This window comes from Cnephaeus nilssonii, assembly GCF_951640355.1.
Source record: "Cnephaeus nilssonii genome assembly, chromosome: 3".
Taxonomy (NCBI): Eukaryota; Metazoa; Chordata; class Mammalia; order Chiroptera; family Vespertilionidae; genus Cnephaeus; species Cnephaeus nilssonii.
The window spans coordinates 42,512,808-42,536,889 of record NC_137074.1 but is presented as its reverse complement, the minus strand read 5'-3'; the positions used below and the strand labels follow the sequence as shown (position 1 = coordinate 42,536,889).

Genomic DNA, 24,082 nt, shown 5'->3' with positions numbered 1-24,082 from the left:
TACAAGAAACCCATCTCAGAAAAAAAGACGCAAACAGACTGAAGGTGAAGAGATGGAAAAAGGTTTTTCAGGCAAATGGAAATGAAAAAAAAAGCTGGGGTAGCAATACTTATATCTGACAAATTAGATCTCAAAGTGAAGGACATAAAAAGATAAGGAAGGCCACTTCATAATACTAAAGGGAGCAATGCAACAAGAAGAAATAACTCTGGTAAACATATACACGCCCAACACAGGAGGACCCAAATACATAAAAAAAAACTCCTGGAGGATATCAAGGGATAGATTGACAGCAATACAATCATAGTAGGAGACTTTAATACCCCACTATCACCATTTAACAAATCCTCTAAACAAAAAATCAGCAAAGAAACATCAATCCTAAATGACTCACTAGACCAGATGGAATTAATTGACATCTTCAGAACATTTCACCCAAAAGCCACAGAATATACATTCTTCTCAGGTGCACATGGGTCATTTTCAAAGACAGACCATATATTGGGTCACAGGCAAAGTCTCTTCAAATTCAAGGAGATAGAAATCATATCAAGCATCTTCTCAGATCACAATGGCATAAAACTGGAAATCAACTACAATAAAAACAATCAAAAAAAAATCAAACACATGGAGACTAAATAGCATGCTGTTAAACAATGACTGGGTTACCAGAGAGATCAAAGAAGAAATAAAAAAACATCATGGCAACAAACGACAATGAAAACACAACAATCCAAAATCTATGGGACACAGTGAAAGCAGTCTTGAGTGGGAAGTTCATAGCTCTACAAGCCTACTGCAAAAAATAAGAAACAATGGTAATAAATTACCTAACCCTACAACTCAAAGAGTTAGAAAGAGAGCAACAAGAAAAGCCCAGTGTAAGCAGAAGGAAGAAAATAATAAAGATCAGAGCAGAGATAAATGACATGGAGACAAAAAAAAAAACAATACGAAAGATCAACAAAACCAAGAGCTGGTTCTTTGAAAGGATAAACAAGATTGATGAACCTCTAGCCAGGCTCACCAAGAAGCAAAGAGAGTAGACCCAAATAAGCAAAATCAGAAATGAAAGAAGAGAAATAACAACAGACCCCACCGAAATACAAAGGATTGTTAAAAAATACTATGAGCAACTCTATTCCAACAAACTGGACAACCTGGAGGAAATGGACATATTCCTAGAAAAATACAACATTCCAAAACTCAATCAGGAAGAATCTAAACATCTCAACAGGCCAATAACTATGGAAGAAATTGAAGCAGTCATCAAAAAGCTTCCAGCAAACAAAAGCCCGGGCACAGACGGCTTCATAGGGGAGTTTTACCAAACATTCAAGGAAGAACTAAAACCTATCCTCCTCAGACTACTTCAAAAAATTCAAGAGGAAGGAACACTTCCAAGCTCATTCTATGAAGCCAGCATCACCCTAATACCAAAACCAGATAAAGACAACACAATGAGAGCGAATTACAGGCCAATATCCCTCATGAACATAGATGCCAAAATACTCAACAAAATTCTAGCAAATCAGATCCAGCAGTACATCAGAAAGATCATACACCATGACCAAGTAGGATTTATCCCAGGGATGTAAGGATGGTACAATATCCACAAATCAATAAACATGATACATCACATAAACAAATTGAGAGATAAAAAATCACATAGTCATATCAATTGATGCAGAAAAAGCATTTGACAAAATCCAACACCCTTTCTTGATAAAAACTCTCAGCAAGGTGGGAATAGAAGGATCATACCTCAACATAATAAAAGCCATATATGATAAACCCACAGCAAACATCATACTCAATGGGCAAAAACTAAAAACATTTCCCTTAAGAACAGGAACAAGACAGGGATGCCCACTCTCACCACTCCTGTTTGACATAGTACTGGAAGTACTAGCCATTGCAATTAGACAAGAAGAAGAAATAAAAGGCATCCAAATTGGAAAAGAAGAAGTAAAGCTGTCCTTATTCGCCAATGACATGATATTGTACATAAAAAACCCGAAAGACTCCATCAAAAAACTATTAGACTTAATAAATGAATTCGGCAATGTAGCAGGAATCAAAATTAATGCCAAGAAATCTATGGCATTTCTATACACCAATAGTGAACTTACAGAAAGAGAGACTAAAAAAGCAATCCCATTTACCATCGCACCAAAAAAAATTAAGATACCTAGGAATAAACTTAACTAAGGAGGCAAAAGACCTATACGCGGAAAACTACAGGACACTGAAAAAAGAGATAGAGGAAGACATAAACAGATGGAAGAACATACCATGTTCATGGATTGGTAGAGTCAACATCATTAAAATGTCCTTACTACCCAAAGCAATCTCTAGATTCAATGTACTCCCAATTAAAATACCAATGGCGTATTTCACAGACCTAGAAAGAACTCTCCAAATATTCATGTGAAATAAAGAAAGACCCCGAATAGCCACAGCAATCCTGAGAAAGAAGAACAAAGTAGGTGGGACCTCAATACCAGATTTCAAGCTGTATTACAAAGCCACTGTTCTCAAAACAGCCTGGTACTAGCACAAGAACAGACATATAGACCAATGGAATACAATAGAGAACCCAGATATCGACCCAAACCACTATGCTCAATTAATATTTGACAAAGGAGATATGAACATACAATGGAGTCAAGACAGTCTCTTCAATAAATGGTGCTGGGAAAATTGGACAGATACATGCAAAAAAATGAAACTAGACCACCAACTTACACCATACACAAAAATAAACTCAAAATGGATAAAGGACTTAAACTTAAGACAGGAAACCATAAAAATACTAGAGGAATCCACAGGCATATGACGAAGCAATTTCTTCACCGATACCACTCCTAGGGCAATGGAAACTAAAGAGAAAATAAACAAATGGGACTACATCAAAATAAAAAGCTTTTGCACAGCAAAAGAAACCATCAACAAAACAACAAGAAAGCCCACTGTATGGGAGAACATATTTGCAAATGTTATCACTGATAAAGGTTTAATCTCCAACATCTACAGGGAACTTATACAACTTAATAAAAGGAAGATAAATGATCCAATAAAAAAAATGGGCAACAGACCTAAATAGAATCTTTTCGAAAGAAGACAGAAGGAAGGCCAAGAGACATATGAAAACATGCTCAAAGTCATGTTTTCATATGTCTCTTGGCCTTCCTTCTGTCTTCTTTCGAAAAGATTATCCGAGAGATGCAAATCAAAACGACAATGCGGTACCATCACACATCTGTCAGAATGGCAATCATCAACAAATCAACAAACAACAAGTGCTGTCGAGGACGCGGAGAAAAAGGAACCCTCGTGCACTGCTGGTGCAGCCACTGTGGAGAACAGTATGGAGTTTCCTCAAAAAACTAAAAATGGAGCTCCCATTTGACCCAGTAATCCCACTTCTAGGAATATATCCCAAGAAACTAGAAACACCAATCAGAAAACATATATGTACCCCTATGTTCATAGCAGCACAATTCACCATAGCTAAGATTTGGAAACAGCCTAAATGCCCATCAGCAGATGAGTGGATTAGAAAACTATGGTACATCTACACAGTGGAATACTAAGCTGCTATAAAAAAGAAGGAATTCTTACCATTTGCAGCAGCATGGATGGATCTGGAGAACATTATGTTAAGTGAAATAAGCCAGGCAATGAAAGAAAAATACCACATGATCTCACTCATTTATGGAAAATAAAGAACATTATAACCTGATGAACAAAAAGATAGATACAGAGACAGTAAAGCACTAAACAGTCTGTCAAATTACAGCGGGAAGGCTGGGGAGTGTTGGGGAAGGGGGGAAAGAGATCAACCAAAGGACTTGTATGCATGCATATAAGCACAACCAATGGACACAAGACACTGGGGGGGTGGGATGAGGGCATGCGACAGGGGGTAGGGGAGGCTGGGGGAAGGTCAATGGGGAAAAAAAGGAGATATATGTACTACTATATGTAATACTTTAAACAATAAAAGAAAATAATTTTGATATGAAAAAAAGTAAAATAAAATGTAAAAAAAATAAAAATTAAAAAAAGTAAACAAATACAATAAAATTGCAGGATACAAGATCAATGTACAAAATTCCTGTATTCCTATACACTAGCAATGAAATTATCAAAAAGAAATAAAAACAATTCAATTTGCAATTGCAGCAAAAAGAATAAAATACCTAGGAATAAACATATCAAAGGAGTGAAGGATCTACACACTTAAAATTTTAAGACATTGTTGAAAGCAATCAAAAAAGACACAAAGAAATGAAAAAATATTCAGTGTTCATGGATTGGAAGAATCAATATAGCAAAAATGGCCATATTACCTCAAGCAATATACATATTTAATGCAATACCCATCAAAATCCCAATAGCATTTTTCAAAGAACTAGAACAAAAATCATCAAATCTGTGTGGAACCTTTGGCTCTGAATAGCCAAAGTATTCCTGAGAAAAAGAACAAAGTACCACACTCCCTGACTCAAATTATATATGAAGCTACAATAATCAAAACGGTATGGTATTAGCAAAAAAAAAAAAAAGACACACAGTCCAATGGAATAGAATTGAGAGTCCCAAAATAAACCACATGTATATGGGCAACTAATTTTCGACAAAGGAGCCAAAAGCATACAATGGAGAAAAGAAAGTCTCTTCAATAACTGGTTTTGGAAAAATAGGAAAGCCACATGCAAAAGAATGAAACTAGACTGCTATTTGACACCATACACAAAAATAAACTCAAAATGGAGTAAAGACTTAAATATAAGACCTGAAACAATAAAATACATAGAAGAAGACATAGGTACTAAAGTTATGGACCTTGGTCTCTGAGTGGATTTTATACTAGTAAACTTGACTCCAAAGGCAAAAAAAAAAAAAAAAAAAAAGGGACTAAAAAGCTTAGAAACAAAAGAAATCTTCAACAAAACAAAAAGGCAACCAATCAAATGGAAAACCTCCCATAAGGGGCTAATATCCAAAATATATAAAGAATTCATACAACTCAATGATAATAAACACACACACACACACACACACACACACACACACACACAAATCCAATTAAAATATGAGCAGAGGACCTGAACAGACATTTTTCCCAAGAAGACATACAAATGGGAAATGATACATGGAAAGATGTTCAACTCCACTAGCTATAAGGGAAAACAAATCAAAACCACAGTGAGATACCATCTCACACATGTTAGAATGGCTATTGACAAGAATTAACAACTGTTGCAGAGGATGTGGGAAAAAAAGGAACTCCCATACACTGCTATAAATTGAACAGCCACTATGGAAAGCAGTATGAAGATTTCCCCAAAAAATTAAAAATAGAACTACCATATGGCCCAGCACTCTCTTTTCTATGTATCTAAGACCTGAACATTTTGAAAACATTTATCCATAAAGATATATGAACCCCTATGTTCAATGAAGCATTATACATGGTATACAAGATATGGAAAAAAACTAAGTGTTGTTCAACAAAAGACTGGATAAAGAAGATGTGGTACATATATATAATGGAATACTACTCAGCCATAAGGATGAAATACTGCCATTTGTGACAACATGGATGGATCCTGAGAGTATCATGCTAAGCAAAATAAGTTAGATGGAAAAAGACAAGAACCATATGATTTCAATAATATGTGGGACATCAAATAGAAAGCAACAAACAAACTCCGAAATACAGACTACAGAGGGTGGTTACCAGAGGGAAAAGGAGGTGGGGGAAGGATGAAGAGCTTTAGTAAAGGGGGTCAAATATATAGTGACGGAGGGAGACTGGACTTTGGGTGGTGAGTACATAATGCAATATATAGATGATGTATTATAAATCTACTAGAGGCCTGGTGCACGAAATTCGTGCATGGGGGGGGGGAGGGTTGTCCCTCAGCCCAGCCTGTACCCTCTCCAATCTGGGACCCCTCGAGGGATGTCCAACTGCCCATTTAGGCCCGATCCCAGTGGGATCGGGCCTAAATGGGCAGTTGGACATCCCTCTCACAATCCAGGACTGCTGGCTCCCAACTGCTTACCTGCCTGCCTTCCTGATTGCCCCTAACCGCTTCTGCCTGCCAGCCTGATCACCCCTAACCACTCCGCTGCCAGCCTGATTGATGCCTAATTGTTCCCCTGCCAGCCTGTTTGCCCCCAACTTCCCTCCTCTGCTGGCCCGGTCACCCCTAACTGCCCTCCCCTGCAGGGTTGATCGCCTCCAACTTCCCTCCCTTGCAGCCCGGGTGCTTCCCAACTGCCCTCCCCTGCTGGCCATCTTGTGGTGGCCATCTTGTGTCCACATGGGGGCAGGATCTTTGACCACATGGGGGCAGACATATTGTGTGTTGGAGTGGTGGTCAATATGCATATTACTCTTTTATTAGATAGGATAGAGGCCTGGTGCAGGAGTGGGGGCCAGCTGGTTTGCCCTGAAGGGTGTCACAGATAAGGGTGGGGGTTCCCTTGGGGCATGGGGCAGCCTGAGCAAGGGGCCTGTGGTGGTTTGCAGGCCAGCCAAGCCCCCTGGCGACCCAAGCGGAGGCACTGGTATCTGGAATTTATTTACCTTCTACAATTGAAACTTTGTAGCCTGGAGTGGAGCCAAGCCTCCTGCATGCTCCACCGGCAGCCATTTCTGTTTGAGTTAATTCACCTTCTATAATTGAAACTTTGTAGCCTTAAGCAGAGGCCTGAGCCCGGCCAGGGTGTGCAGAAAGCTTTGCTTTCTCCGTTACTGCGGGAAACCCTGGCCTGGTCTCTCCAGCTCCGTGGCTGCCGCCATTCTGTTTGAATTTGTTTACCTTCTATAATTGAAACTTTGTAGCTTGAGTGGAGGCTTAGGCCTGTCAAGGGCAGGCGGAAAGCTTGTTTCCCTCTGTTGCCTGGGAAACCTTGCTTTCGGTGGCTGCAGCCATCTTGGTTTGGTTTATTTGCATACTCGCCCTGATTGGCTGGTGGGCGTGGCTTGGGCTGGTGGGCGTGGCATGGGTGTAGCAGAGGTATGGTCAATTTGCATATTTGTCTATTATTAGGTAGGATATACACTTGAAACTTATACAATGTTATTAAGCAATGTCACCCCAATAAATTTAATTTAAAAAATGACATTTTTTAAAAAGGAGCCCAGGCCAAGGTGGCTCCCAAGCACCTAAAGGTCCTGGATTCAATTTCCGGTCAAGGCACATAGCCAGTTTGCGGGTTCAATTCCCAGTCAGGGTGTGTATGGAAGGCAACCACTTGATGTTTCTTTCTCATATCGATGTTTTCTCTCTCTCTCCCCACCCGCCTCTTCCCTCTCTCTAGAATCAATGAAAAACATATCCTCAGGTGAGGATTTAAAAAAAAAAGTGCCTGAGACCTGCCTGCATATGCTGCTAAGTTACTACTATGAACACAACTCTTGATAGCCTCATTCTAGAAAACAAAAATCTAAATCCCCTGTAACAAATACAAGAACTAAGCCTACAAATAGCTATTATGTATAAACCCTAACATTATTCATCAGTTTTATATCAATGTGTTTGAGGCAATAAGTAAAATGAATGAAAAAGTGTCACTTCTTTCCAGCTTCTAAGAAGTTCCCCACTATTACAATAATCTCAAAGACTCACCCCAACCTCAGAGAACTCCTCCTAAGAAGCACATGAACCTTGTGCTTCATGTAGGCTGAAATATATTATTTTTTTCTTCTTCACTAAACTGGTATGGGTGAAAAGTTAAATTCACAGGAGGTAGGATTCCACTCAATTGTAGACTGAGTAGATGGTGGCCTTCCCACTCATCTTAATTAACTACCAATTAATTGTCACCACAGGTTGTCTTGGTAAGGTGTCAAGGAGGATGTACAGGCACAAGAGATTTATTTTTTAGAAGAGCAAGAGGAGGCTTCTAGCTCAACTGCAGAGGGAAAAACCAATTTGATTATGGTTAAAACATCCCAGTACTTTCACCACCTTTCCTCTGGAAAACTGCCCCTCCTTCACTCCAACCAAGTAATTGGTGATGCTGCCAATCAAATACCATATCTGCCTAGAAGAGTAGGCAGAGGACATTCTTGTGTCCAATTTGGCCAAGCAGTGTCCTTCCCTGGGTTTTGTAAATACTGAAGGTAGGAGTTTTCTCTTTACTCTGGGGGCTTGGAAACTTGAAAGATGAAACACGGGAGCTGTTATACAGAATGGAGATAATTCAAACATTAATTCAAAGTTCAGTTAAGAATAGAACAGTTTAATCTTACAAATATACACATATGACACCTGAAGCTGTGGGTCAAGATAAGTTATCTAACCTCTGTGAAAACTATAAAAAGATCAAAAGTTAAACATACTTCATTAAGTTCAAAAGGCCTTACTTTTCATTCACATACGTAACTGGCATCTGATATCTCAATGGTTGAAATGTCTACAAAGAGTGCGATACAGCTAAAAATCATCAAGACGTCCCAATATTCTGAAAGGCATAAAATATTCACCTGCTTTAGAAGCTGGAAGGAAAACATCCATCCAGGAACAAAGGGAATATATAAAGGATAATCAATATATTACTCTTAAGAGCTCTGGAATTTTTTCACATGTCACTATGTCTCTTTAACATATCAAGCCCAATCATTCAACCACAATCCTCCCCGATCCGAACACTTATCTTTATTCTGCACTCTATGGAACAAGCCAGCTATTGCCAGAGGTTTCACTATCTATTCTCTGCTTAAATTTAACCACGGGCAAACCCATATCCTATGCAAACATATGTAGATCCTCGATCCCCATCTGTATTAAATATACTTCAAATACACACGCCGGACATGTAATTATCTGACCATCACAGACATCTGTAGTAGAGCTGATGCCACAAATTAACATCTATGTTTGTTCGGCTTGGGTTTTTGGTTTTTGTAGGGGTACTTTGAGGGGGGTGGGAGGTCAGGAGGGTATGGTAGAGGATGGGCAATGCAGAGGGACACAAGCCTTCCTGTCCATTCCAGTATTGGTAGGGTATGGAGGATACATGCCTAGTTGGAGAAGGCTCCAGGTGTTCTTGATTACCCACGCCATGGAGCCTCTCTCGCTGACCTTCCTCCATCCCGCCCTAATCTCCTTTGAAAAGCACCTAAACACTTTAGGCCGCTGTTTCCCTTCTTCCCCAGGTACCAACTTGAGAAAACTAACCAGGACGTAGGAGTGGCTTCAAACGCTAGAGACCCACCGGTCCCCTTGCTGCCCTCACTCTGGGGCACACCTTGCAGGCAGAGAAACTGGGACCAGCCTCACAGAGTGCGTATCAATCCTAAGAGGTGGACACCCCGTCCAAGCCCTAGCCTCACACTTGGGGAGCATACTCATGCCAGTCCTCGAGCGATGGAGGAGCCTACACCTGTGCCCCGAGCCCCCAAGGCGGCTGCACACCTGTTCCATCCCCGGGGAGGCGTGTAATCACCGGCCTCCTACTCTCACCGTCTGGGGGAGTGGGTGCACCTGTCTCTCAGTCTCCCATTCCTTGGCAACCAACAAGTGGAAACTGCCCGACCCAGTCCCAGGCCAAACCAAGGGCACACCCTTCCTCCCCAGTGTCAACCCCGCCCGGCCGGTGGGCCCCAGTCCAGTCAGCCGGTCAGGGGCCGCTCCGTCAAGCCACCCCGAGGCCGCGCAGCTGTCGCGCGGGGAAAAGGGCGGCAGCTCAGGGAGCCGACGAGCGTTCCCTCCCCGCCCGGGGTACAGCCCCTCCCAGCACCGCCGGCCCACACTTTACCTGCGCCTGTAGCCGTGCCAGCCCCGGACCCCCGGCCCACGAGACCCCGCCCCCTGCCCGAGCCTCACGCACGCGCAGTGCCTCCTATCCCTGCTGGCCACGCTTCCGCTTTCCTCCCGCACCCTGGTCTCTCCTGGGCGGTCCCCTCCTCTTCGCCACGCCCTCATTTAAAGGGCCAGAAAGACACCGTCTCGGCCCAGGGAGTTAAAGGGTGATTTACATCTTTGGGAACGGGAGAATGGAAATATCAGAGGAGGAGTGCAGACCAATAAACAGCAGTCCCTGATCTAAGAGGAACCCTCTTCCAGCCCTAGGTCAATGAATTTAGCCTTTAAGAAAATGAACCTACTATCTTCAGCGATTCCAGAAAGGCAATTGATTCCCAGGTTTTTGGAGTTTGCAACCAGTAATTTTTTCTTTCATTCTTTTTAAAGAGAAACATAGAATGGCCAGCTTTAATTTTTCCAAATAAGGACAGTAAACACACACACACTAAAAATCAACTATTATTTTCTAATTTATGTACATCGCTCTGCAAAAATACATCTTAACACCAAAAATATAGGAGACACACCCTCCCAAATAAAGAAAATATATTTTAAATGGGTAAAAACATATATTGAATTCTCTCATTCCTTCTGAAGATGACAGTTTTCAGGACAAACTCTTTTAGAGGCTCCACTCTGGGTGGGAAAAATAAAAAAAAAAAGGCCACATGCTAACCTGACAAGCTCAGGGAAGGCCTAAAGTAACCGGCAAAGGATAGTCTGAAATTAAAACTTTAACTAAAAGCAGTTAAAGTGGGTAGTCATGTCCTAGGCCAGTATCTTCCTGGATAAAGGTCAATCTTTACCTTAACTGAACCTATTGTCTTTTTGCATCTAAGTAAGATAGCATACCTGTGAAATGTCAGGGTAACTTGTAACTTCCCTTTCTTTGGGCCCCTCAGGGCGCAACCAAATGCCCTGGGCGCCAGGATGGAGACCATAAATTCCTCCATTGTTATTGTTACCTTGTTAATTGTTGACTGTTAACTATCCTGTACCTACTTAAGTAAAAGAAATATGGGTCTATCATTTTACTTTTTATCCAATCCCAGGGATCCCCCTCCCTTTGCTTTCTCCTGCCTCCCTAATCTATCACCAATTTATCTATCACCAATGGATTTCATGTAACCAACTTACGTCTTCTCCTCCTTTGATTGTAATGTATAAAACAAGGTGAAAACCTGCCATTTTTCAGAGTATTATCCCAATCCGTTGAGATTCTACTTCCTGGCAATTGTCAACACTTTGACTCAAACTCACAAAAATTCTTTACAGGTTTGAATGTTTTTATGTTAACACCACCAAAGATAACATTGGCCCCATGGAGCCTAAGATCAAGAAAATAGAAGGATGAAGAACACCACAACATGCTCCTGGAAGGAGATATAGAAAATGATAGATTCTCCCTTCCCCCAACTGATGGACAGAGCATGATGTAAACTCCACCTGCAGCCGGACATTCCTGAACACCTTATATGGACTGTACATTGAACCACCAATCAGCACCTGCCATATACCCTAAGCCCCCAATTCCTAAATCCCTAGGTGCCTAATCATGTGCCTTACATGAAACCACCAATCAGCCTGTGCTGAGTGCCCTAAGCCCCGTCCCCTCTTTTCCTCCCCTTAAAAGGCACTCTCACCCCGGCTCTCTCTCTCTCTCTCTCTCTCTCTCTCTCTCTCTCTCTCTCTCTCTCTCTTTCTCCCTTTCCCCTCTGGAAGGCGGCTGGCAGGGTGATCGCCAATAAAGCCTGTTTCCTGGTATCCCATGGTCTCCAGCCCTCTGTTTCATCTTTCAGAAAATATTCCACTGGGCCGACCTCTATTGAGCATCAGCCAGGTTCACTATACTTCTGGGCCTTTGAAGGACCCAAAGTTGTGTAAGACACAGCCTTGCCCTCCGGGTACTCTTTGTCTAAGAACTCAGTGTACAGACATAGTCACTCATATAAGGCAGGCTGTTCTGAGTGGTATAAGGAAGTTATAACACCATCATTTTAGGATCACAGATAAGGGGGAAAGGTGGAACACTTAGGGAGGAGGTGATGTCTTATTAGGGCCTTGAAGGATTTCAGTAGACAGAAAGCAGGGAGAATGCCTAGCTGGGGAACAGAGGTATCAAAGGCAGTACAGTAGTCCTCCTTATCCTCAGGGGACACATTCCAAGACCCCCAGTGGATGCCTGACACTGAGATAGTACTGAACCTTACATGTACGCACTTTGTTTTTCTCCTATATATACATACTTACGGTAAAAATTTGTAAATTAGTCACAGTAAGAGATTAACAACAATAACTAGTAATACAAGAAAACAATTATAAGACATATTGTGATGAAAGTTTATGTGAATGTAGTCTCTCTCTCTCTCTAAATACCTTATTATGCTGTGTTCACCTTTTCACTTAAAGGAAGCACTTAAGGCTTCTGTTTGGCATGTTCAAATTGCCAGCAGCATTATTCTTACATTTTGGGGCTATAATTAAGTAAAATAAGGGTTAAGAACACAAGCTCTGTAATACTGAGACAGTCAATCTGATAACCCAGATGGCTACTAAGTGACTAACGGGCAGTAGTGTATACATACAGTGTGGATACTCTGGAAAAAAGAATTATTCACTTCCCGGGGGGGGGGGGGGGGGGGGAGCTGGACAGAGAGAGATTTTATCATCCTACTTAGAATAGTATGCAATTTAAAACTTATGAATTGTTTATTTCTGGAATTTTTCACTTTATATTTTTGGACCATGGTTGACCTCAGGTAACTGAAACTGCAGATAAGGGGGGACTACTCTACAAAGCAAGATTAGGGACTACCTGCTGGCCTATGTGGCTATGACTTGGACAGTGGCTTTCAAACTTCTTTGATCATCACTCACAGTAGCAAATACATTTCAGCTATGTCCTAGTATATATACACATACTGTGTGTGTATGTGTGTACTTCTGAGACAGTAATTGTTTTTAGTACATATGTGCAACGCAACTTGGTATTTTCTATTCTGGTTATTCTTATGCTGGTTACTAAATAGATTTCATGACTCACTAATGCATAGCAACCCATAGTTTGAAAACACTGGTATGGAGCGAGGTAGCGGTACATTGGCATATATGGCTAAAAAGGCTGAGTCCAGTCCGGGAGGACATTGAATGCCAAGCTGGGGGCAGGGGGCTCCACTTGCCTGGTAAGAGACTTTGGAGGTTCTTAAGCAGAGGAGTGGCATGACTATCCTATCTAATAAAAGAGTAATATGCAAATTGACCATCCCTCCAACACACAAGATGTCTGCCCCCATGTGGACACAAGATGGCTGCCACAAGATGGCTGGCAGGGGAGGGCAGTTGTGGGCGATCAGGCCAGCAGGGGAGGGCAGTTGGGAGGGACCCAGGCCTGCAGGGGAGAGCAGTTAGGGGCAACCAGGCCTGCAGGGGAGGGCAGTTGGGGGTGACCAGGCTGGCAGGAGAGGGCAGTTAGGGGCAATTGGGCTGGCAGGGGAGCAGTTAGGCGTTGATCAGGCTGGGAGGGGAGTTGTTAGGAGGTGATCAGGCTGGCAGGCAGAAGCGGTTAGGGACAATCAGCCAGGCAGGCAGGCGAGCAGTTGGGAGCCAGCAGTCCCACTGGGATTGGGCCTAAATGGGCAGTCAGACATCACTTGAAGGGTCCCAGATTGGAGAGTGGTCTCAGTACAGGCTGGGCTGAGGGAGACCACACCCCCGGGGCACAAATTTCGTGCACCGGGCCTCTAGTACCCATAATAACTGTACAAAGTAAATCTGAGACCTGTGGATGGATGTTGTTGGGAAGTGATTCCAACTCACAATCAGGAATGTTAGAGGGTGGTCTCAGCTGATATGCTACGCTTTACAGAAATGTTTACATTAATTAAAAATAAAAAATATTGTATGCTTATTATAGAAAACTTGGCAAAATCAGTAAATATAAAAAGTAAAACAGAAATGACTCACATTAAAAAAAAAACACTTATGGTTTTTGCCTTTGTGTCTTTTACTTTGCCTACTTACATTTTTGACATAACAGAGCTATATAGAATATAGAGTCCTGTATCCTATTTTTTTCTCAATGTTATATCTTGAATGCTATTCACAGTTATTAAAATTGATCACAAATATTATTTGTAATGGCTACAAAATTGTTGATAATGTTTCTTATTTTTTTTTGGGACATATAAGGTATTTCGTATTTCTTCACTGTTAACAAGAACATTGCCATGAATATTCTTATACTAAAATTTTTGCCCACATTTTAAAATTATTTCCTTAGGATAGAAACCTGTAAGTGAAATTACTTATTCAAAGGCTTTGAAAGCTTTTAAGTCTGTGAATACCTACTGCCAAATAGCTTTCCAGAAAGGTCAGGCCAGTTTCCGTTCTCACCAGAAGTGCTCGAGGGTGCTCATCACACATACCCACCCACATTTATTTTATCTTTTTAAAAAGCTTTGCCAGTTTGATAGAGGAAATTGCCTCTCATTTTAATTTGTATTTGGATTACTAGTGGAGTGGAATATCTTTATAAATTTATCAAGTTATTCTGGGAATGCAGTTTTACTGCCTATGTTTGCATTTGTGATTGGCAAGTAGTACTAACTTAACTGTTGCACACTTATGAGAAAAAAACACAGGGAGGGATTTAAAAAATAAATAATGTGGTCACACCACATTATAGCCAAATTATATTGTGGTGTACTGTACAAACAAAGTTTAGTGAGAGAATTGAGTCATCACAGGTATGTGGTTAAATAGGTCTGTGCCATTGCAGTCAGTAAAATATTCATGTTGAGCAGGGTGATTTGGCTTCAGCAAAATATCATTACTTATATTAAATCAACATTGTAGATTTTACTTTCCTCATTTGGTAGTTTTGTTTGTATTTAATTTATAAATTTGTTTTGGTTTTACAAATGTATAAAATCTATATATTTAAAAGCCTAATATGCAAAATGTCCCCTCAGGAGGTCGACCGACTGGGAGTTTGACCACTCGCTATGACGTGCACTGTCCACCAGGGGGTGGCACAGAATGAAGGAAGGCCCTGGCCAGCAGCAGCCGCTAGGGACACTACCCATGCATGAATTTTGTGCACTGGGCCTCTAATATTTAATAAAGGAGTCTTTTCCTTTGGTTTGTGTCTGTACATTTACATATATGCATATATATTATATGCAACATCGTAAAAATAATTTTTAAGCCAACTCTAGAAATATGTGAGAATTTTTTTCCCTTATAAGGAACCTTAATATTATTTAAGTTTGAGAAACATTGATACAGGAGGTTTCTTAAAGTTTCATTTGTAATTATCTAAATGCAGGCATTAAGTTTTTTTTTTTACAAAGGTAAGAGTAGTGTCAGCTTACATAGTATTGGAATTTTTCTATACAGAATATTGTTATGATTTTCTTTCTTTTGGAAAGAGCACCAAAAACTAAACTATGTTTAGGGTTCAGACAGTGTGTTTTGGCTTAAAATAAACCATTCGTCAAAGTTAACTTTGTACAGGTCAGTAAGACCCAGACAAAAAAATGTTTGCGTTGATTAAACTTGTCTTTTTAAAGTAAGACAAAACAGTTGAGCAGAAAGCAATTAAAATGAAACTTCTGTGAAGTAGATTTAGGAAAAATTAAACTCATGACAAAAATGTCACATGTACAATGTTGGTGCCTTTCGGTATGGGAATCAGTGAAGACCAGCTGCTCTGATGGCCACGAGTTAGAAGGGGAGCATCACCCCAGGGCTGCTGCAGTTGGACGATGTCCTGATACCCAACCCTACTCTTCCAGCTCTCCCAGGACAGGAATCATACGTAAAATTATATATATATATATATATATATATATATATATATATATATATATATATAAAAATATATATATATATATATATATATATATATATATATATAATTTCAATATATATAAATGTCCAGACACTGCTGTTGACATTGCATTCAGAATAAGACACATCTATTCTGAAGGAAAAAATGTGTGATACCTGGGAACAAGGGACAGAGACCAAGAGATGAATAGTTGTGCCATTTCTTTTTGCTTACAATCACAAAATAAATTGGCCTCTTTTCTGATTTTAAAAAGAAACCTGGTGCACAGGTTCTTAATAGAGTCAAAGTAACCAAGTGGTTGGAGAGAAGTGAAATTGGTTATCTGTAAGTTACTCAAACAGGCCCCATGTCATTCTCAGGTTCCCTCTGTGATAAACACCTGGCTCACTCCTTTGCCTTCTTTGGGGCTTTGCTCAGATGCCACTGCATTAGCCATGGCAATAAATACTAGGTAGGTGGGGGAGGAGTACTCTCCTCCATCTAGGTATCAGGGCCCCAGTTCCTTCCATCTGGTAATACTCTCCGCTGAACACATGGCCTCCAAGTTCTCCAAGGCAGGGAGATGGAAATGGCCCACTAGCTCTGAACTGCCTTGGCCGTTCATGTGACCCTTCTGCTCACAATCCATTGGCCAGCACCAGCCACCTGGTCCTGCTTTACTGCAACAGAGGCTAGGAAGTGTAGGGGAATGCTTGGATATCTGGGAGCACATGCTGCCTCTTCCACAGTCACCTCCTTGGGTTCCCCCCTAACCACCCTCCTTTCCCCTCAGACACTCTCGCCACCCTTTTAGACTTTATTTTTCTCTATAGTACTTATTATTGTCTAACATACTACATATTTTACTTATTTATCTGTTAAGTTTCTGTCTTCTCCACTAGTACATATGCACCATGAGAGCTAGATTTTTGTCTGCTTCATTTATGGTTTTATCCCCAGCATCTAAAACAGTATGTAGTATATGGTAGGAGCTCCATAATTTTTTAAATTACATACATGAATGAATTCTGTATGTGGAGGGGGTATCACATACACTGACCTGAGATGCTTCCCAAGGAATAAAGACTACACACACACACACACACACACACACACACACACACACACACACTTTACAGTACACATAAGCATGTACTGAATGCCTACTATGTGCCAGGCACTATGCTTGGTGCCAGAAACACAGTTAAAAGAAACTGTCTCTGACCCTTAGCCAGAAAGAAACAGTAAAAAAATGCAGTATTTATTGAAATCCAAAGTAGAAATAAATTATTGGCAGCTTGAAAGGCCAAATCTGCCCTGGCCAGTGTGGCTCAGTTGGGTGAGCATCATCTCATGCACTCAAAGGTTGTGGGTTCAATTCGCAGTCAGGGCACATGCCCAGGTTGTGGGTTCATTCCCTGGTTCCCATTGATGTTTTTCTCACTCTCACTCTCCTTTCCTCTCTCTTTCAAATCAATACAAAAGTGTGTGTGTGTGTGTGTGTGTGTGTGTGTGTGTGTGTGTGTGTGTGTGTGTGTGTGTTTTAAAGGCCAAATCTTCTGACCATTAGCAAGAAGCTGATTTTATATCCAACATTACCAGAATAGCAACAGCAAAAAGAAGCCAGGGGTAGGAGGGTATAAGTAGGAGACTCAGGAATCATAAGTTGTTTCCCAAAGTCATAAAATAAATAAGATAGATTTATATTCTCTACCATTTTGTATTCTTGACAATAGGTTACCTTTCACTTTTTTATTTATCCATTCATTCTAGTCTCATCCCATATCCCCCTTCCCCTCAGCCTTAAAATACATAGCAACCCATATGCACTTAGTTGAAAGAAACCTGGAATATCTCACCATTTAAAAGCATTTTCTTCTTGGTAAGTTCACAGTTCCAGAAATGACATCATTTGAAATCTGCCTAGAGTATTTTGTCTTCTAGCCCAACCCCTCCTTTACTCCTGAAAGCAAATAAGCAGAGCATTTACCAGCCATTTAAACTGAGGACTGGCATCATGGGAGGCTTGCCAGAACTTCACAGCCAAAAGAGGGTGGAGCGGAAAGTCCAGAGATGGGACCTGGGCTAGAAAGGCAGGCACTGAAGAGGATTGGGCATTAGATAAGGGGAAGAGCAAGAAAAGAGTAGAGAAGATGCAGAAACAACAAGAGCATCAAAGGCAAATTTGGACCATTTCACCATTTTGCCTGGAGATAGCCTTACTTTCATAAAAGGATACACACTACCTCTTTAACACACACACACACACACACACACACACACACACACACACACACACACACAAGAGTTGGACTCAGCTGAGAATGAGAGAAAATTCAAAATAATAGTGATGTTTCATTGTGTCAGGACCCAGACTCCTTCTATATTGTTCTCCATGGAGGGCATCAATCCCCAAGTCTATCTAATGGTCCAAGACTCTGCTCCAACCATCACATCCACCTTCCAATTGGCAAGGAAGAAAAGAGGAAGAAAGAAGGTTTATTAGTCATCTATTGTTGTGTAACTACTCTAAAAATGAGAGGCTTAAAACTGAAACATGTATTATCTTATAATTTCTGTGGGTCAGGAATCCAAGTGTGGCTTAATTGGGTCCTTTGGCTCAGGGTCTCTTACAGATCTGCAACCAAGGTGTTGGCCCAGGCTGTAGACATCTCAAGGCTCAAACTGGGAAGGATCTGCTTCCAATTCACTCGTGTGGTTATTGGCAGGATTTGCTTCCCTGCAGGCTTTTGGGCTCAAGGTTTCAGTTCCTCACTGCTTGTTGGCCAGAAGTGCCCTCGGTTCCTTGTCACGTGGGCTTCTCCATAAGGCAGCTCACAACATGGTAGCTTGCTTCATCCAAGCAGGCAAGTAAAAAGAGCCATCAAGAATGTGAGCAAGATGGAAGTCACAGTCTTTTGTAAGCTGATCTTGGAAGTGATCATTTTTTGCTACATTCTACTTGTTAGATGCACTAGCTCCCGCCCACACTCAAGGAGAGAAGATTACACAAAAGTGTGACTTCTAGAAAGTCGATCACTATGATTCTTTTAGAAGCTGTCAGCCAAGAAGGTTCTTGCCCACCCCCTTCCAAGACTCTTTCCTGATATTGTCTAACATCACTCCTGCCCATATCTAGCTGCAAGGGAAGCTGGGAAATGTATCTTTATTCTGGGTGACTATTAGCCCAGCTAAAAATTAGGGATTTGATCCTGAAGAGAAAACAAAATTTTGGAGAGTAGATAGCTTTGTTGTTCTATGTGCCAGCCCCAAGCATGGAGGAGGAGGAGAAATATGACTGGGTAGAGTTATAGAATTTGAAGTCAAATCCTACTTCTGCCACACCCTATGCTGAATGAATTATTTAACCTCATTGTGTCTCATTTGTATGTGTAGGCTAAATGAAATGACCTATGTGAAACACCCTTCACATGGTAGGTTCTCAATAAATATCTGCTAAATATGTTTTAAAGGTAGCTTACATCCCAGAAACAATTAAACCAGGATTTGACAGCCTACCAGCTGGTGCAGTGACTCCATACCATTCACCTCATTTCTTTGGGCACTAGTATCTTGTCGACAAAAGTCAGTACCAACACCTGCCCTGCCTATCTTATCAGGTTGCTATAAAGATAACATGTCCTAATTTTTCAATGTGTGTTGTTGTTGTTTTAATTTGAAATGTCATGCAAATTCACTGTGGCATTAGTGGCCACCAGGTGGCAGTGGGAGGCAATGGGCTTGGGTTATGGCCCATGGCCACCAGATGGTGCTGGCATTCAGCAGATAACACCCTGACTTTTCTGGGACCTTTGCAAGAGAGCTGAAGGGCTCTTGGAGATGGCCAGTACAACCCTTCATCCTACAGATGAGGGAAAGGAGACCAAAGGAGGGTGTGGATGGGGGTGTCACTCAGCAGTGAGGCCTGGAATCCACGTTTCCTGACTCGCAGCCTAGGGGGGCTCTGATCCCTACCCAATAATGATGTTCTCATATTCTCTCTAGACTTGCACTGGAGACCAAAGGTGTCCTGACTTCTTGTTCATAGATCTACCAAATTTTAAAAGCCTGAAAAATGTCCACAAATATCATCTGTCTTTCTGGCTGTGTAGCATAGTCATTAAGAACATGATTTCAGAGTCAGACAAACCTTAATTTATAACTGTATAGCATGCTCTTCACTGTAAAGTTAGGATAATAATTTCTACCTGAATATGAAGTTAAACAAAATGAAGTATGAAAATAATGGATAACATTAATTAATACACACTGGTTGAAGAAGTTTAGATGTATTTAATTCACTTAATTCTTACCATTGCATATGTGATATCTGCTATTATTACTGGTAAGTCCATTTTACACAGGAAGAAATTGAAGCATAGAAAAGTTATAACTTGCTCACACTCATAACTAGTAGGTGGAAGAGTTCAGATTTGAACCTGTCTGTAGATCCTATACCATTAATCATATTTATTACTAATTGTTTGACAGAGAGTAAATGCCCAATAAATGACAGGTATGGATCCATAGGAGCCACACTGAAGATTCCAGCTTGAGGGACAAGGGTTTGGAATGAGCAATATAACAAAAATGCACCTACACATTCAGAGTGCTGGGAGGAACACACATTTGGAAGAAAAATGTGAAGTACACAGGTTAATAAAACAATGGAAACTAATAAAAATTATTTTTAAAAAGATAACTGAGACATAACATCTGGGCTTTATACTTTAGAGACAGAGAGAACAGGATTTTAATTCTGTTCCTGCCTCTCGCTGGACCTTGGGCAAGTTGTCTAACATCTTATAGCATCAGTTTCCTTATCTAAAAATTAATGCACAGTTTAAAAACGTACACAGTAGGGCAGATACGTGATTATTACAATTCCTATTACTCAACAAATATATGAGCTGGTTGAAAGAGATTTAAGATGTAAAGACAGTGTTCCTTCCCTCCAGGCACTTCTATAGGGGAGGTGATGTACTTTCACAGCATTCGGAAGGAGGTGTCTTAGGAAAGGTGAAACATGCAATGGTCATTAGAGGAGGGCAAGATTTTTTTCTAGCAGTGACAACTGGAGAAGTTTTCGTGAATATGATTATTAAGATTAGCCTTGAGGGGTGCAAAGAAGGTGAGAAGAGCATTCCTTAACTTTATTGCAAAGGTAAGGGGGTGAGGAAGGTTTGGGGGATAGTAAACTGTCCAGCTGGAAATGTGAGGCAGGCCTGAGAGTGTGGTAGCGGAGCAGGAGGGGAATTTCTGGTTAGATTTGGCACATTAAACATATGCATTTGACTCTGTTCCTACAATGACAGTAAAGTAATAAAGTGTAAACCCACAAGGACTGTAGGAACAAGAGAAAAGACAATAGCTTATAGAAGACGTCAAAAAAAAATTTGGAAGATGAATAGTAGTTGGATGAGTATTAACTGACTTAGTAAAGAAAACAAAAGCTGCCCAGGCAGTGGGTGGAGAAGCTTTCAAGAAGGGAGCCAATTTGCTATAAAAAACAGGAACAACAAAACCGGAAACACTGAGAAATTAGAGGCAGCAGGTAATGCTGAAGCTGATAGAATGGAGTTGGGCTGAAAACATGAGGATGAGCTGAAAGTGTGATTCCTCTCTCCCAGCCCTTGGAGCCAGATGGCTTTCTCTCCCCCACTCAGCAAAATGCAAGCAGGATTCAGAGCATCAGCTTCCTCATCTAAACACTGAAGCTGATACGCTTGCAAAATTACTGTGTTAGAAGCCAGCGAGGTTAAAATGTAAATCAGTTAATACTTTCTTGTAAGTCTGAGAACACAGGAGGTATTCTTTGGAGAGGCTGAAGGAGAGGGACCCTGGACTTTGGAAAGACACCAGGCAAAGCAGATGGAAGCGGTAAGGCACCACACGGAAAACAGGGATTAAGAGAAAGTTTCCGTCCTGAACAATGTGATCACCAATCTCTTCTTCCCCTGTTGGGCTCCCAGAATGCTGGGAGGAAGAGGTTGAGGAGGTGTCTGCTGGGCAAACCAACTGCTTCAAGAGAAAGACTTAGTGATACTGGCAATTGTGGGAGTCCCCAGTAAAAGATCAGCTTCCTGCTAGATAATCCTTGGGCAAGGTCCACCACTGAGCCAGCCCTGTGCACAGCATAGAGATTTCAATGAGCTCAGGAGAAACAGACAATTCAAGAAGAAAAAAAGTATTTTTAACAACATAAGTAATATCCTCATAGGGAAAGGAAACCATTGCACCCATAAAACAAGGTCAGGGTGCTATAGAAAAAAAGAATCTTTGGAAGAAAAGGGCTCTTGTAAATAAAAATAGCTAAAAATTTTGAAGTGTATAGATTTGAAAGAAAAAAATTGAGGAAATCTCCCAAAGGTAAACATTAAATAATTTTTTAAAAGACAGATTTTAAAAAAAGAAAAACAAGAACATTAAAGAATTATTCCAGAAGACTCAATAGTAGGACAACAGGAGTTCCAGAAAGAGGAGACTGAGAAAAGTTTGGAGAATAATTGCTAAAGAAATAATTTTTAAAATTTCCAGGATAGTTTTTAAAAAGTCATATTAAGGCACACTATTTCAGACAGCAGAAATCAAGAGCAGATCCTCAAAGCTTTTAGAAAGAAAAACTGGGCCATATACAAAATGCATCACACTTCTCAAAAGCAATGCTGAATGGGCATGAGGGATTTTATTGGGGTGATGAAATAATTCTAAAACTGTTTTGTGATGATGGTTGTAGAACTAGCTAAATTTAGTAAAATCATTCAATTGTACACTTGAAATGGGTGGATTTTATAAATTCAAATACCTCAATAATGTTGGAAAAAGAACTCTTAAAATACTATATAAACATTTCAAATACTAAAGTGTATAAACATATCATAAAACAGCTAGTAAAACAATCCATGTGTAAATATTAAAAATACCATTCAAATAAGTAACTATGTAAAGAAAAACAAATAAAAGCAATACTGATGGAAACTAGGAGATAATAGAGGAATTTTTCCAAATTCTGAAAGAAAATAATTTTATATCTGGAATTCTCTAGCCAGTTAAACTGTCAATAAAACATGAACAAGCCGAGGCCGGTTTGGCTCAGTGGATGGAGCGTCGGCCTGTGGACTGAAAGGTCCCAGGTTCGATTCCGGTCGAGGGCATGTGCCTTGGTTGCGGGCACATCCCCAGTGGGGGGTGTGCAGGAGGCAGCTGATCGATGTTTCTCTCTCATCGATGTTTCTAACTCTCTATCCCTCTCCCTTCCACTCTGTATAAAATCAGTAAAATATATTTAAAAATAAATAAATAAATAAAACATGAACAGTTATTGCAGGCATGCTGGGTTTCAAAAATTTGTCTCTGATGTACCCAATTCTCATACATACTAAAAGATGTAATAAAGAATAAACCAAGAAAGAAGACATGGGACCCAAAAACAGGGGGAGACTCCAATGCAGTAGAAAGACTAAAGAACATTCCAGAAATTTATTGAAGGAAGCCCCAGGATGACAGTTGTGCAGCAAACCAGGAAAGCAACCAATCCAGACCAGTGGAGGAAAAAACGTCAGGCTTCAGGAGTGAAATTTCCAAGAAAATCATATGTATAGATAACCTGATTTATTTAACTATAGAGAGAGAATTCTAGCCTACAAGAGAGCTTGGGGATTAGTGATAAGTGTATAGAAAACTAAGCAAAGAAAATAAAGAAGTAATTATTAACTTATGGGGAAAATGTTATTTAAAAAAAAAGAAATGTAATCATAGTTTATTATGTCACTCAACTGTGAACAGTATTGGCATAGTCATAATAATGTAAATGCAGAATGTTGATTTAACTAAAGCCATGCTTCAACAATGTTGAGAGAATGTGTGTGTGTGTGTGTGTGTGTGTGTGTGTGTGTGTGTGTGTGTGTGTGTGTGGTATGCGTGTGTCTGTGAGTGTTCTGGGAAAGGGACTGTAAGAGGGATAAATCCTCATCTTCCTATGGAAGTTGTTTAGTTTGCATTTCCCTGGAGGCAGACCCTGAGACAAGGATTTGCTGGCAAGTACAGTTTATTTGAGAAGTGCTGGGGACAGTGATAGAGAAGTGGGGGAGTGATACAGGAAAGGGGAAACAACCAGTAAGAAATGTGGGATTACACCAGACACCACTGTTTTGTGATCAGAGCTTCATCCCACTAGGAAAACTCTGGAAAATGAGGCAAAACACATGCTGCAGAATTATTCCACCTGAGAGAGAGGCAGCTGAGGTGTTCACACATCAACTCCCGAGTCATTAGTTGAGGACTGCTGGGGTTGAGGGATATGGCATATTCTTTTCTTGGAATGTCAGGCTGCTGTGTGAGGGCAGAGCCCCAAAGCCTTCAGGTAGAGATGCAGACCCTGGCATTGGAAGTGAAGAAAGGAAAGGGATTCGGGTGGGGCATT

General features: G+C 40.7%; 1 protein-coding gene across 4 annotated transcripts in view; it reads right to left on the bottom strand.

Annotated features, from left to right (window-relative positions):
- Positions 1-9,832, bottom strand: part of VPS8 (VPS8 subunit of CORVET complex) — a 247,460-nt gene extending 237,628 nt beyond the window's left edge. Inside the window, exons 1-2 of one of the 4 annotated variants that reach the window (XM_079764492.1) lie at positions 9,784-9,801; positions 8,390-8,487 (exon numbers count right to left, since the gene is read on the bottom strand). The gene's annotated coding sequence lies outside the window, so the exon portion shown is untranslated. Of the gene's footprint in view, positions 1-8,365; positions 8,625-9,783 lie in introns of those variants that run through there. The other 3 variants (XM_079764490.1, XM_079764493.1, XM_079764491.1) reach the window with 3 other exon arrangements.
- Positions 9,833-24,082: the final 14,250 nt, after the last annotated feature.